General features: G+C 40.8%; 1 protein-coding gene across 11 annotated transcripts in view; it reads right to left on the bottom strand.

The window, feature by feature from the left end:
* The window catches only part of PJA2 (praja ring finger ubiquitin ligase 2), a 35,172-nt gene extending 21,033 nt beyond the window's left edge, over window positions 1–14,139 (bottom strand). For 3 of the 11 annotated variants that reach the window (XR_012627032.1, XM_074855742.1, XM_074855752.1), the window contains exons 1-3: window positions 13,272–14,139; window positions 5,837–5,924; window positions 71–158 (exon numbers count right to left, since the gene is read on the bottom strand). The gene's annotated coding sequence lies outside the window, so the exon portion shown is untranslated. Of the gene's footprint in view, window positions 1–70; window positions 1,011–5,836; window positions 5,925–6,223; window positions 6,316–13,271 lie in introns of those variants that run through there. The other 8 variants (XM_074855746.1, XM_074855748.1, XM_074855745.1 and 5 more) reach the window with 8 other exon arrangements.
* Window positions 14,140–14,466: the final 327 nt, after the last annotated feature.

The raw sequence follows: 14,466 nt of genomic DNA, 5'->3' as shown, positions 1-14,466 counted from the left end.
AATCACTTTCTCTTTCAGCCTGACAGGGAAAAAAATAAGGTTATAGTAAATCAAACATGATTACACTCACCATAAAACACCTGTCAGAAGTCTAAAATATTACTGTTTCATTCCCAGGTGAATTGACAGCAACGGTGAAGATACTTGCCGTGCTTAAACTTAAGAGGCAAATATTTACAATTCAATTGCTTAAAATTGCAACATTTAAGAAAACAAAACATGAGGAGTCTTTTATCTAGTGCCATCAGTTTCACTTCTTGTTATCTTTAGCCAGTTATAAAATACCATTTGCTACAAAAAGATTGTGCTATGCCTTACCACATTATATCTATGGCTCTAAAATGTCCCTTACAACATGTAATCCTCACCATGTCTTCTTTCCACTCTTCTTCCCACACATGAAATTTCTCCAACCATAGCCCAGTTCCATGAACATTGCAGAAGTCCAAACATGGTTATCACTAGCTCCAATATGGTGATACTGCTTATTTCTACAAATCTGGTATACAACTCTTTTGAATCTTTCCAGAAAAAAACAGCATGTATCGGAGGCTTTTTTCTCATTTATCTATGAAGCTTTATGTAGTTTGATTACATATAATCTTCCTTGAAAATATTTTCTCGTATTTGTCCAAACCCACCCATCCCACATTAAACTATAGAAGCTAAGATGGTCAATTTGTTCTTAACTATGCTACTCCTGCAATCCTTAGAAAGGTGAAAACTCACTACCATCTTTGACAAAAAAGTCTCTGCAACCAATGCAAGAAAAAGGGGACAGACAATTAATTTTCTTAATTGGTCAGTCAGTTAATATCCTTATGTCAACCAGCAATTTGTTTTTATTCAAGCAAGCTCTGACATTTCTTAAATTCTTAAATTATAAGATGGCTGGTTAGCAGATTGCCAAAGGGAGCTGACAATAAGCAGCCACATCCAAATTTGCAGAGCAGAAACCAACAGTTAGATTAGTAAATCAGCACAGCAACAGGGAAATCTGCCCTCAAACTTGATAATAGAAGCACTTGAAACAAAAAAAGGTAAAAATACAACATAACTGCCTAATTCTTGATCTTAGTTTGTTCTCTAAAATGTCAGTATTGTTCAAAAACAGATGTCCACACAAGAGAGTCAAACTTGTGAATGCAAATGTTTTATTTTTTTAAAAATGATGTTCACAGCATGTAAAATCTTTTAAAGCTAGGTGTAATGCACTACATGTTTTGTTCCAAATAATTCTCTCACATATAGCGTATCTCATCTTGTATTCAACTGTTCTTAAAAGATACATCCTACAGTTACTATTCTGCCCTGGGAAAGATTTATTGGATCAATATAGTGAAAGCTTTCACTGTTTACTGAAAGTTTGGATGTCACATTTGGTCTACTGGAAAAGTTAACTTCTACCTAGATACAAAAATATCTCAAAATGAGAGGAGCCACCATGCATTTATCTGCCTACATGGCTGAAATGGGACAGTATTTAGGCATCTGAATCCAGAGACCAATTTACAAGAAATTCTTCAGGCAATCAAGTTCCTGAGACACATAATATCTTCTCTCAGGTCCTTCTTCTAGGCTAACCCAACCTTAAAAGCAGGTATTGTTCTATCTCTTTTCAGAAACTCAGTTTAGCAGTCCTGTTCAAAACACACCCAACACCTGCTGACAAGACAGTTCTGCAAAACTGACCAGTCTTAGAGATGCCACACATCAGTGACTAAATAACCAAGGTAGGGTAAACAGGCTAGTTATTCTCAGGCTAAAGATGTTTGTACACACACCTCCATCCTTTTGAAAGGGTACTTAGAGTCACCTGAATTCCTCAAAGGATCATTAGCGGGCTGTCATAAAGCAGAAAAACATTTTAGATTAACAGAGCTGGATTCAAAAAAACAGGAGAGAATGTCTCCTAAAACGCACACTGCATAAACAGGGCGGCCTAGCCTTTCCCAGGCACTGCCTTAAGCACCGACACAGAGCTGCATGCTGCTTCTTTACTTCTACAAATACTGCACTAAGGACTCCACTCCCTAGAGCCAGCAAATTACAGGATGTAACATAGAAAGCCTCTGAATCTGGACCCAACCCATCTGACTTGCATAACCAATGTATCCTCTACCACAAAACCCAGTTTTTCCATAAGTAACACAACGTTCAAGGCTAACTGTAGTTGCATGCATACCTAGCACTGTAACTTGAGCATTCAGAAATGATCCATCCCCTTGACCACAATCCTACAAATAAATATCAAACCATTCTAATTTACAGAGCCAAATTTAGGACTACTGGATTTTCCTGCTCTATTGCATGCCAAGCCCTCTGACAGGATCCCAGTCCTCGTCCACTGACACCCAGACACCTCCCTTTACTCTCCTCTCCATTACCTTTTGTTCTCCCCTGTCCTTTCAACTTCCTCACATCCTGCACACTAGAAACAAGAGAAGCAGTTTTTTGTGATCAAAGAGTGCATGACCTAGATCTACACTACTCCAACAAATGACCACCACCCATGCAGACATAAGACACCAATTGCAGCATACACTTAACTCCTGAACGTGGCAATGTCTACTGCCACAGAGGCAGGCAGGGTGGTCGTATTCATGACTCCTAGAACTGCTGTTACCCACCTGGCCAGCACCACTTTGTTGGAGCAGAGTCTAGTCCATAGAAGCAACGGTAAAAAAATTACAAAAATTAAAGAAATCACAGTTTATCTAAAGCAGTTCTGAACATCTGAACAAAATCTTGCCTTCCTTCCAAGAGCTGAAATACCGAAAACCTTCCCTTACATACCTAGCAATTTTTGAAGTTAAGGAGAAGGCAACTGAGTTTCGTAACCTCCACTGAAAAAAATACTATAACCTTAGAAACTTCACAAGGACATTTTCAATTAAGTTTTCCATCAAATTTACCTGGATCTTGTTTTCACCCTATAATGTCCAATTTTATTTTGTTAGAATCATTCATTCACACATAGTCACCTCCTAGGTCTATTACATACCTCACAGGGGGAAAACAAAATTAAGTTTGGGGCATGGAGAGAAGGGGGGAAGTCAGGGCGCAGGGTAAATCAGGGAGGGGGGGAAGCAGTCCTAAGTGTTTTTCATCCTGAAGAGGGGAAGAGGCCAGGGGGTGTCATAATTTTCTGCTGCAGAAGGTATTTCACTAGCTGCTTTTTTTTTTTTTTTTTTTTTTTTAAGACATGTAAAGTTAGCTTCAAACACCTCTCTAAGAACTGTCTTTTTAAATCTTTCAGTAAGTCCTAACTTTTTCCGCTCTTCCTCAGATTTTTCCCAGCATTCCAAAAAAAACTTGTATGCATATTCTGGTCTCAATCTCACCAACACCTGACAGAGAAGGAAAAACAAATCTGCTTTATCATACTCAGCTGCTCTTTTTTCTTCTACATCTATTAATTACAGAAACCATTCCCTTCTACAAGGCAAGAACAAGATTTCACATTCAAGGCTTGAAAAGGGAATGCATGTAATACCAACACAATTACTGTTTTCTAGGTTACTGTCTTAAAAAAAATAAAATCTGCATTTACTCACACAAGTATATGAATGCATTTGGCTGTCAAATGGGTGAAATTTAAAACCAACTCACATTTTTGACACCCTTTCCCTTACCTGACTAATTCTGAATCATTATGAAAGCATATTCCTGATCAACTCAGAAAAAAAAGTTGCAGGTTAAAATATTCACATTTTCTTTTAATCTGTATTAGCCAATGTTCTTTATCTGTAACCAATATTCTACATCTCTTTTTTTCCTGCAGGTATTGAAAGCTTCCAAGAGCAGATGAATTTAAAAAAAAATTGAATTAGAATGAAGAATTTTCAGTTTTCTAAGCACCACTGCTCAGGATGGTGGAGAGGTTACTCCATTTCAGTCCACAGAAGAAAGGCCAAAAAGGAAGAGGGATATTTCAATAATTTAAAACATCATATTACTGTCACAATTTCCCACTCTCGCCACTATGAGCAGATTAACACTGAAATTCTTTCAATGTTTAGTTATGCTCACAAGCTTTAAACTATATACACTCGCACATTACCACTCAAAACAATGAATATTCAGTTAGAACTTACCTTCACTGTCTGGGATTTATCTAAACTTCAGAAAGCCAAATGTCATTGTCTAGGCTGGGTAGGCAGCTAAGCACCACACAGCTGCTCACTCACACCCCCACCCAGTGGAATAGGGAAGAGAGTCAGAGGGTAAAAGTGAGAAAACTCGTAGGCTGCGATGAAGAGAGTTTAATAATTTTTTTAAAAAGGAAAAAAGAATAAAGAGGAGAAGAAACAAAAGCAAGGAAAAAGTGATGCAAACCCCCCCTAATTGCTCACCAGCAACACAATGATGCCACGACAGTTCTAAAGTAACAGCAGTCTGGCCAGCCTCCTTTCCCCCTACCAGTTTTATTGTTGAGCATGATGCCATAAGGTATGGCAAGTCCCTTTGGTCAGTTGGTGTCAGCTGTCCCAGCTGTGTCCCCTCCCAACTTCTCATGCACCCCCAGCCTACTCACTGGTGGAGTGGTGTAAGAAGCAGAAAAGGCCTTGAGTCTGTGTAAGCACTGCTCAGCAAGAACTAAAACATCCCTGAGTTATCAGCACTTTTTTCAGCAAAAAATCCAAAACAGAGCTCCATACAAGCTTCCATGAAGAAATTTAACTCTATCCCAGCCAAAACCAGTACACTGTATCATAAGCAAAAATTAAAAGTATTTCTATAGAATTATATTTATTAATCCAGAAGTTCCTTCTTCAAAGTCTTTGTTTTAGCAGTGACTTTAGGCTGCTTACTAGGGTATTTGAGAACACAGTAGTGATTAGTTCCATAAGCAGTATCAGCTCAGCTGCATGTACACTGAAAAATGGAATATGCTTCAGGGATTTGTTTTTCAGGCATTATTACTGTCTTTTCATCAACTTTCCAGGTCATTTTGCGCTCTCCTTTGAGCTACAGATTTCACTAAGTCAGTGTTTTTACTTAGTAGAGTTCCTTCTCTTTGCCTAAGGCTGAAAGTAGCCTGTAGTCCAAGTTCAGTAAGTTCAAAGGCTGGTCTACCAATGAATTCATTTACATGAAAATAAAACTTTTTTTTTTACCTCTCAGATTATAGAAACTGATTACTTGGTTAATGACTGGAACAGCAGCTGGCTGCACCTTCAAACAGACTGACCAGTTTAGGTCTCTGGAATCTCAAGAGTGCAAAGCATCCTTTAACCAAACATGAATCAGGTGTTTTTTCCACTGTGGGCCTAACGTTGGGAATACATCATAGGCAATTAAAGATCTCTGAACACCTTTGTGAATAAAGGAAATGTTTACTGTCACTCTGCTCACTTTAATGACAAAAAAGATTCTGCATTTAACACTATTTACAAAGCTAATGAAAATATTAATCACAGCAAATTTATATTTGTGAACTTCAAAAATACTGCAGGGCTCTTCACACTTAGTTCTTAAGTCACTCCAAACTAAACTCGTAACTTAAAAGCATGCATGCATACTTGGTGTCAACATGTTTATACTAACACTACCAGCCTGACGGTATCAATTTTGATATAACCAGAATCAATGCCAGCAACAGTAAAGCAGCGATACAAGGCAGTCTTATGACACTAAGCATATACAGTAGCAAAATTAGGTACTGACACTTTTAAGACCGTTCACTCATTCTCTGCTTTGAACTGCCCTGGCCCGCAAATTCCCGACTCGCTCTCTGCACATGCCCTGCAGCCGTATCCTTGGAGTAAGGCTATTCGCACAAACTTTCAGCTCCAGCAGCAGAAATAAGAGATCTGCACCAGGCTGTACTCACTGCAGCGGCAGGACTGGAAACCACAGCGGCAGCGCACAGTCAGTTATCTGGTAACAGGCGAAGAGAGGAAGGTTATGCATTCCCGGCCCTGAAATGAAGGGGAGGGATTTAGCTCCAGAGTACCCTTCCACTCCAGTTTTTATCAGGGGCCAAACTCTCAGTCTTCAAATAGACCCCTTCTCCCAGATATTTAGTAGCATGTTAACGTAGGAAACTTGGTGATGTTGTATGATGCATATTATTTGTGCTTAAAATGTAAATGGTTAGTAATCAACAAGTTAGAGGACAGAAACTCTAAAATGTAGCTTCAGGAAAAAAACTTTCTATTTCAACAGAAGAGGTATGAACACAAATTTGAAGCAGGCTTTATCACTTTTTCTTCCTCACCTTACTGAAGAACACAATCTGTCTTTGCTCAAATCCATACAAATGCTTCAGTGTTAGACTACATGAACATAAGAGACAGCCCTTGGAATTGCCTGAAAAGATATAAAACCAAAACACTACTAGCACCCACCTCCACACACACATTTTAAAATGAATGACCCCCAAAATCAAGGTTATTGCAAAATATTCTGATACTGATCTTATTTCCTTCCCAAATACCAAAAGACAGGGGACACCATCAAGCTGATAGCAGCTTCCTTCCACTTCAATACTAAACAATTTCTGTTTTGCATTTCCCTGAAAGTTTGCAGTTTTGTATGCATTTTATGCCATAAATGCAAAACTGAGGTTCTGAAATATTACAATCCATTAAGGCATACAAATATAAATAGTTCAATTACTGCATTTATCAAAGCATTAGTCAACATGCAGGCTAAAATAAGCAAGTTGATTAATATTTTGGACATTGTCTGCATACCCTAATCTCAATTAATGACCTCCTATAATCAGCATATACAATTCACAACTCTACCCAAATGAAAAATTTTGCCAGACTTTAAAGGGAACAGGTGCTGGCACTACACAAACAATAAAGTATATGAAAGAAAGTCTAAATGGTTGCTCTGAAGGAAATACATTAGATGTATTCACAAAGCAATTAGTATTTAGTAAAGCATGAAGAAAAATAGAGACACAAAATTGCTTCAAGTCCAGAACTACTTTTACAAGTGAAGCCCAGTCACCATCTCCCATGCAGAGGTGCCTGAATGGGTTGCTACAAACCACCGTCTTGATATAGTTCCTTTCCATGTCCAGACACCCTCCTTAAAGATCCTGCACAGTTCCTATTTCTTCATCCAGGCTCTTCCAACCAACACGGGTTCACAGAATCCCTCTACACAGGTGTCTGCCATCTGCTCACTTCAGCCAAGGAGACAGGGTTAGGCTGGCTTGCTCTGATACTGCTTTAGCTGTGGTTACAACAGTTGGCTATCACACTGTAAGCTGGACTGTGTGAATTTACTCAGCTTTACCAATTCTCCTTCTTCGAGGGTCTAATTCTGTCTTTGTTTTTTTAAAGCTCTGCAGATAGTTGCATTAGCACAGCTGAGGCTGTAGAGCTGAGCCAGACTCAAGCAGCTGGAGGCAGGAATTGCTACATAAACTCTGCTGCCAAAGCCTCTGTATCCCTGAGCCACGACCTGCTCTACACTGGGCACTGATCTGTAACCATTCCGGCACCAATTTTTCACTGTCCTCTGATGATCTAGCTGCTCCAACATTATACTCAACTTCTGCATTATTTTCAGTTTATTTGCACTGACTTGCTCTGATTTTAGCCCAGCTCTCCTTACTTTATTACACAAAATTGTAAATAGTTTAAATGCATCACTTTATTCTTCCTTGTCTTTGACTCAATCCCAACTTTGGTAGCGATGCCTGCTAGCTGATGCCTGCAAGCAGTTGGTGCTAACTGCTGTAAGGGGCCTCAGACAAGAACACGCCCAAGGACATAATTTTTGCAAGTGTGATGGGTACATCCTGGGGAGGGCAGAGAAACCAGGAGACACCTGTGGCAGTCAAAGATAAGAAAGCTGGGAAACTTTACAGACAGAGCAATGAGCCAAGACGAGACCTTATATGAAAAAGGACTCAAGAGTTCATGGAAAATGACACTGAGGTGTCTCAGTGTCAACAACCACTAGGGACCACCACAGACCACCGAAAAACCTCCACGGAAGCCCCTCAGAGACCCTTCCCCAAATTTTAGTACACTTGCGCAATGTATTAACATATGTGTTAGATCCTCTGAAAATAGGTGTGTACTTCTCGGAAATTACATGAATATTCATTTCTTTTATTGTATATAAGTGTGCCCTTGTCTTTTGGCATGCACGTTAGGTGGAATGATCCCCCATGAATCCAGTGCTGCAATAAAGAATGCCTGCCTTCTAAAACTTCAGACTAAGTCTTAGGGGGTTTTGAGACCGAATTTACGGTAACAGTAGGACATATAAATCTGTCCTACCAACTGCCAGCTCTGGCTTACCACAATAATTGCTTTTTCAGTTTCTGTCCTGACATTTGGCTTCAGCAGAAATTTCACATTAAATCTGAAGAGGGGAGATTAAGTAACTGAAGTACTAAAAGCTTTCAAAGATAAGGACAGTGTATGTGTCATGTACTAACCAATTAAGTCCCATCCTCCCTTCAAAAGTTAGCCTTACAACTTTAAGAATTAAACGCCTAACTTTGTCAGTCGCCCCTGTAGCAACATGCTGTGTTAATACAGAACACTATTACAGGCTGATAATCATCAGCTTCATATCTCCCTCCTTCCCACGACAACTTTTTGTAATCTAAATATGTGCACTAAACTAAGGGCATGGAAGTAGTAGTTTTTACCTACTGCTTTTCAGAAGATATCCAGAAATTCAATCCTTATTTTTAGTAAGGTATACTGGTAGTCTGTCTCCTCTCCCACTCAAATTACTCATCCACTAAAAAACCAAAAAGCACCAAAACCCCCATATCTGTCCTTTTTCCTTTGCCTATGACTTTCACATTTTGCACTTCTGTTTCAGTTCCAATTATAAACTTTCTAGAGAAGGAAGCCTCTCTAGAGCTGAAAGACAGCAAATAGAAGCCAGTACTAAACAAAATGCCAAAACTTTTCTATAGTTTAAACAGACATGGTTCACTTTTGTCAGAGCAGATGACCTCAGCATACTTTAAGAAGTTAGAAGTCACTTCCTTTCTCCCTGACAAACACAGCAAATAAGAGATTGACAAGAGAATCCCAAGGTGGAAGTTCAAGTACTTGAAACTCTTACATGATGGAGAGATAACAGTTCAGCCAACTATCATCCCCAAAGACTTTTTTTTTGCATTGTTGTCTTTCATCTTACATAACCGCCTTTATTAAAGCAAAGTTAACCCAAAACGTGTAATGAATCTTCGTCCACTACCAAAAGTAGTGGAAGTAATTTTTTTGGAAGTATTTTCTTTTCCTGAAGAACAGCAAAAACTCACTGGTTTTCCTTTCATAAAGAGAACTCTGTATCTTGGATACAAGGGTAACAAGTCTTTGATCCAACTGACAGGAGAGCTCGTCTGAAGTCAGTTGTGACTTCAAGACTTAAATTTTAGAAACAGAATGTGAAGTGATTCTAATATACCTGTGAAAAAAAGTGTGATCATTCTCATGAAGAGAAGTACAGGACATTATTGTCATGTAGAAATCAACAACTCAGCAAATTACCAACGGGGGACTAATTGGCAATATGCAGCTAAGCAGAAGGGCAGTGGAAGATTATAGAGGACCACAGTTACACATAAGTCAGTACTTCCCTCTGTTTTGGCAAACAGCAACATACAGAGCTGTATTAGAGTGAAGGCTACAAAACATGAAAAGTAACCTTTCTATCCTGATTGATGCTGTTAAAATCAGATCTAGTACTCTGTGTATAGTTTTAAGTACCATACTTCAAAAAAGATCACTCTTAAATGGCAGCAAGGAAGATTTCCCTGAAACTTGGAAACAACACATGGAAACGACGTAAGGGAAATGTTTCTACCAGTAGGAATATCATATCACTTAAACAGATTGACTGGAGAGGCTGAAGAATATCAATCAGCAATGCAACCCAGAGAAAGGGATTCAAACAAACATCTAGTGAAGAATCACTGTGAAGAAGGGTTGGGAGAGAGGAAAAGCGTGACAGGATGACTGAGGTCTCTACCAGCCCCACCATCATTTCCCTAAACTTGCCCTCCAGAATTTCAGATATTTATTCTGTTCCCAGGGCTGGAATCACAAACATACATAACTATGTTAGGGCGGAGGGGAGAATCTGTGTGTTTTTTTCCCCAAACCCCTGGTGTGTAGACTAAGATAGAACTTACAATGCAACTCCCAATCACTATTTGCTTGCTTTCACCTAACTTGTAGATAAATCATCACAATTTCTCTACCGACGAACTTCCCTATTACTTTTACACATTTTTTCAATTTTAAAAATTTCTAAAAGGTTACACAATTGATATGTTGTATGAAACTGCACCAGTTTTATTGGCTGTGGTACAAATGCTTTATTTTTTTGGTCATCTCCTTTCAAAAACAACCACTTTTCTCTTAAAGCACCTTATTACAATCTTGGAAACTCATTACAGATCCATTACCTAGGACCCAATTTTTAGGCTTCAGAAAATACTGTTGCAGATTTTTTAAGCTGTCACCAAGGTACAGATACCTTGTTCACCAAACATGTGATGAAGACACACATTTAAGATATAAAGTCAGCTCCAGAGCCATTAAAAGAGAAGGTGGGTTTTGCTATTGTTTTAAAATAATTTGTGTTATGGAAGGGTCTCTTGACTGTTTCAGAAATATCACCTTTGACACTAAACTGACAGAGTAAGACATTTTGGTATAACTGATTACTGCTACTCTGCCAAGCAATCATCCACAATCCACCCTCAGGGTAAGAACCATTTCTCTGTATTTTACTTTTCTGTAGTATCAACTAGTTGCATCATTTCATACTTGAATCAATTATCACCTTGGATTTTCTTTTCCCTGCTTAGCACCTAGCAGAGAGATATTGGTGATGTCACAGCAACACATAAAAACCACAGGGTATTTAGCATCTGAACAACTGCAGACTTTTCAGGTCATGTTTTAATAATTATAAGCACATATGAAAGGACACACACATATGTGCCAGCTGGGATTCTCTCTGCTTCCATAGACACATATTTAGTTACCAGAAACGCTGTATGAGGGTCTAGTATCAAAACATCACACTTGAAATTGATCAACTTTAAAAAGCTGTTCTAAAACTGTTCAGAATAATTAACACCATTGGCAGCAGAATTTCTAACTACTTTCTTCCACTGTGACACATGAACATTTAGCAATTTACATGGCCATCCATTCCGTCAGCATTGCAGAGTATTCCCCTCATTACTATAAGCTTGTTAATAATTACCTCCATTTCCCATATAAATAAGTTATAGCCCTGCTTGACAAATACCACAAAAACAGCCAGCCAGGTGTGGCCTATAAGAGTACCAAGGTTCTTAAAAGACCTACTATATTTTACACTTTGACAAGTCAAATAGGTTCACCTATAGTAAACATGTAGTGCATTACTCCAAGCACTTCAGGGTATTCCTGTGATAAACAGCATGAAGTATGTTTTGTTCAAGTTCAGGCTATCAACACCACAGAACCTCAAGTTCCAAACACTGATTGAAAGCACCATCCTAAACTCAGGTTAGTGGGTCTTTTAAGGATATTCAAAAAATCACTTCTCTGATCACAGATGCTCTGAACAGAATACCGAAGTTAGCTAGCATTCCACTTCCCCAGTGGTTTGGGTTTACCTGTATTTAGCCTACATTCAAAGCTGTTTATGTAACTCAAACATTGTATCAAAGTATTAACTGAAGCTTTGAAATACATTTGCCAGCTGAAAAGAACACAAAGTAGACCTTTAGGACCTGTCCAAATAACACTACTAAACATATAGATAAAAGACTGCTGAAGAGTCATTATACTGCAGTGGACTATCAGGCTTACAGCCCTATCCATAAAAATGCAGGGGGATCATTAACATATCAGTGAATAAATGAATTAGAACAAATTTGCTCTCCATACTTTGTTCAAAATATTATTCAGAAATACTAAGATAAATGTTCATTGAACTGTGAACTTTATGCTCGCAACTTCAATTACATCCACAACTCCAATTACCTCATATGCCAAACAGTACTTACACTGCAAACTACCAGCCAGTGACTGTCCACCTTACAAATGTATTGTCCTCAGTACAACAGGATTCTGGCCTCTGCTACTGTAGAACACAGTAATACTTTTTGTTTTATTCAAGCCTTCTGAGAGACCAAGAATCAAAACAAACACAACACAACAAGTACTATGGACCACAGGGAGATTACTACATAAAAATGGTAGCAATTGCAGCTTAACTTTTTGCTACAAATTCCCATAACAGTATTTGCTGAATTAATCCAATACATCGTACCAGTATTTTTCATTTGCTATGCTGAACTGCTTTCACAGGAGTAAACATCTTCACGGGAGCTGCTAGCTTAACAAGACGGTAATTCATAAATGCCTTATTTTGATGAGGCTTTGATTTGTCAAGAACTTTTGCACACTACCGACACTGCATTGCAATTCACTGAGTTGGCAAAGGAAATAAAGAAATAGACGTATTTCACAGAAGTTTCCTGAGCCTGCATTTTAATGCAACTTTAAAATAATGATTTTTCTGAACAACTTTTTCCATTTCCTTTCTTTAATGGGTGAGAAAGAGCAGGAAATAAATTCTGTGCAAGTCTGACTCAGCTATAAACGTATTACATATATTTGCTTATACAAATTTAAATATGCATACTTCTAAATGAAATTTACATCTATAAAGTATGTATTCTTCACGATTTGTGCATTAACAGAGAACAGTAACAGTCTTGACAGCACTCTTTATTGCTACAGGACATGATTTATTTTTTCTAAATACAGTGTAACACAACTTTAATCAAAGATCATTCCCCTAAATCACTTGTGTACACAGACAAGTGCAAATCAAGAACCACACTGAAAGAATGAAGTGTCTGAACATGTCAAGAGTACAGAAAAAGGACCTAAAAAACAGTCTCTAAGCTTCTAAACACATCCTATAAAGTACTCAGCATGACAGTTATAATATCAACTTTTTATATCTTTGTGCATCATGCAGATTCACGTTATGTAACTTCATAAAAAGTGTTAATTCACCAGCAGTATCCAGTCAAGCATATCTGCAGCGCACAGTATTGTGAGAGAACTCAATTCCACCACAGCCAGCTCTGCTGAAGACAAGCAGTTCAAGTGAACCTACTAAAGGTGCAACACCAAAGCACACACAGGAAACACCCTCAAGGAGGCTCTCATGCAGGTGTAAAACCCATCCTGCACAGTGTAACTACAGGTTAACACATTTTTGTTCGTGTGTAAGGAAATGCACACTTTTAGCTGATGCACCTTAACAAATCTCTGGAGTCCGGGCCCAAGACACATGTCTTCTGTCCCTCAACGTGGGGGTGGTGCTGGCTCAGACCATCTCTCCTCCAGCAAACAGGTAGTGTGAGTGCTTCATAACAAAGTGCAATCAATGTCAAGTGCTTACTGTAGGAGTGAGCCTGCTCGCACCGGTTTTCATTTTGTTCGAGGTAGCGCAGTGCGAACCCAACCCGCCCAGCTGGCGCGGCTGCTCTTAAAGGCTTGCTGCGCAGAACGGAGAGCCCACACCCGTCACCGCCGACGGCTATCCGGCCTCAGCACCAGGCTCCCCCTTCCGCCCCGGAATACCGAGTCACCGTCACATTGTTGTGGAGGAAAAAAAAAAAAAAAAAAAAAACCAAAAAAAAACAAACCAAAAAGGAACCCAAAACCAAAAAACTTTGAGCTGAAGGCCTGCCTGTGTCAGCTGTGTAGCTTCGCACCCCGCCAGCTTCCCCGCGCGCACCAACGGCCTCGGCCCTCATGCACAGGCCCCGGTGCCCTCTCGTACGCTCCCTCGGCACACTGGCTACGGCCTGCGCCCTCGGCCACGGCACCACCGGGGCCACCCATGCACCAGGCCGGGCCCCAAGCCTCTCCCTTCGGGAGGCCGCCGCTCCACGGCCGAAGCGACGGTCCCGGGGGCTGAAGACAGCCGCGGCGCGGCCCTGTCTGGCTCTACCACGGCCCTCCCTCCCCAGCCGGAGGCCGCACGCAGATCCCCGGGCTTGAGCCGAGGCTGGCCCGAACCCAACCGGCAGTCGCTAGGCCGGCCCCCGCGGGGGCCCGCACTCACCCCTCCCGAGCCCGGCTCGCCCGCCTCCCCGCAGCCGCCGCCTGCCTGCCCGCGTCCGCCACTACAACCAATACAGGGCCAGGGTGAGGAAGCAGCGACCAATCCCGGCCGGGGGGGCGGGAACGGAGGCAGCGAGCTCGCCCCTGCCGCCCATTGCGAAGGGGGGCGGGCTCCGGGGCGGGGCCTCGGTGCGGAGAGGGACCGGGTGCCCGGTCTGGTTCGGCCCGTCCCGGAGGGCGCTGCCGCTCCTTCCCCAGGACCTCCCCCCTCTCCTGAGTGCCGTGCGGCCCGGCTGCCGCCCGGGGAGGTGCCGGGTGGGCCCCCGGTGGTGGGGGGTGGACGGGGGCGGTGTAGCTACAACCGCCGGAGGCCAGCGGCACA

This window comes from Strix uralensis, chromosome Z, assembly GCF_047716275.1.
Source record: "Strix uralensis isolate ZFMK-TIS-50842 chromosome Z, bStrUra1, whole genome shotgun sequence".
In the NCBI taxonomy this organism is placed as follows: domain Eukaryota; kingdom Metazoa; phylum Chordata; class Aves; order Strigiformes; family Strigidae; genus Strix; species Strix uralensis.
This window is presented reverse-complemented; position numbering and strand designations above follow the sequence as displayed.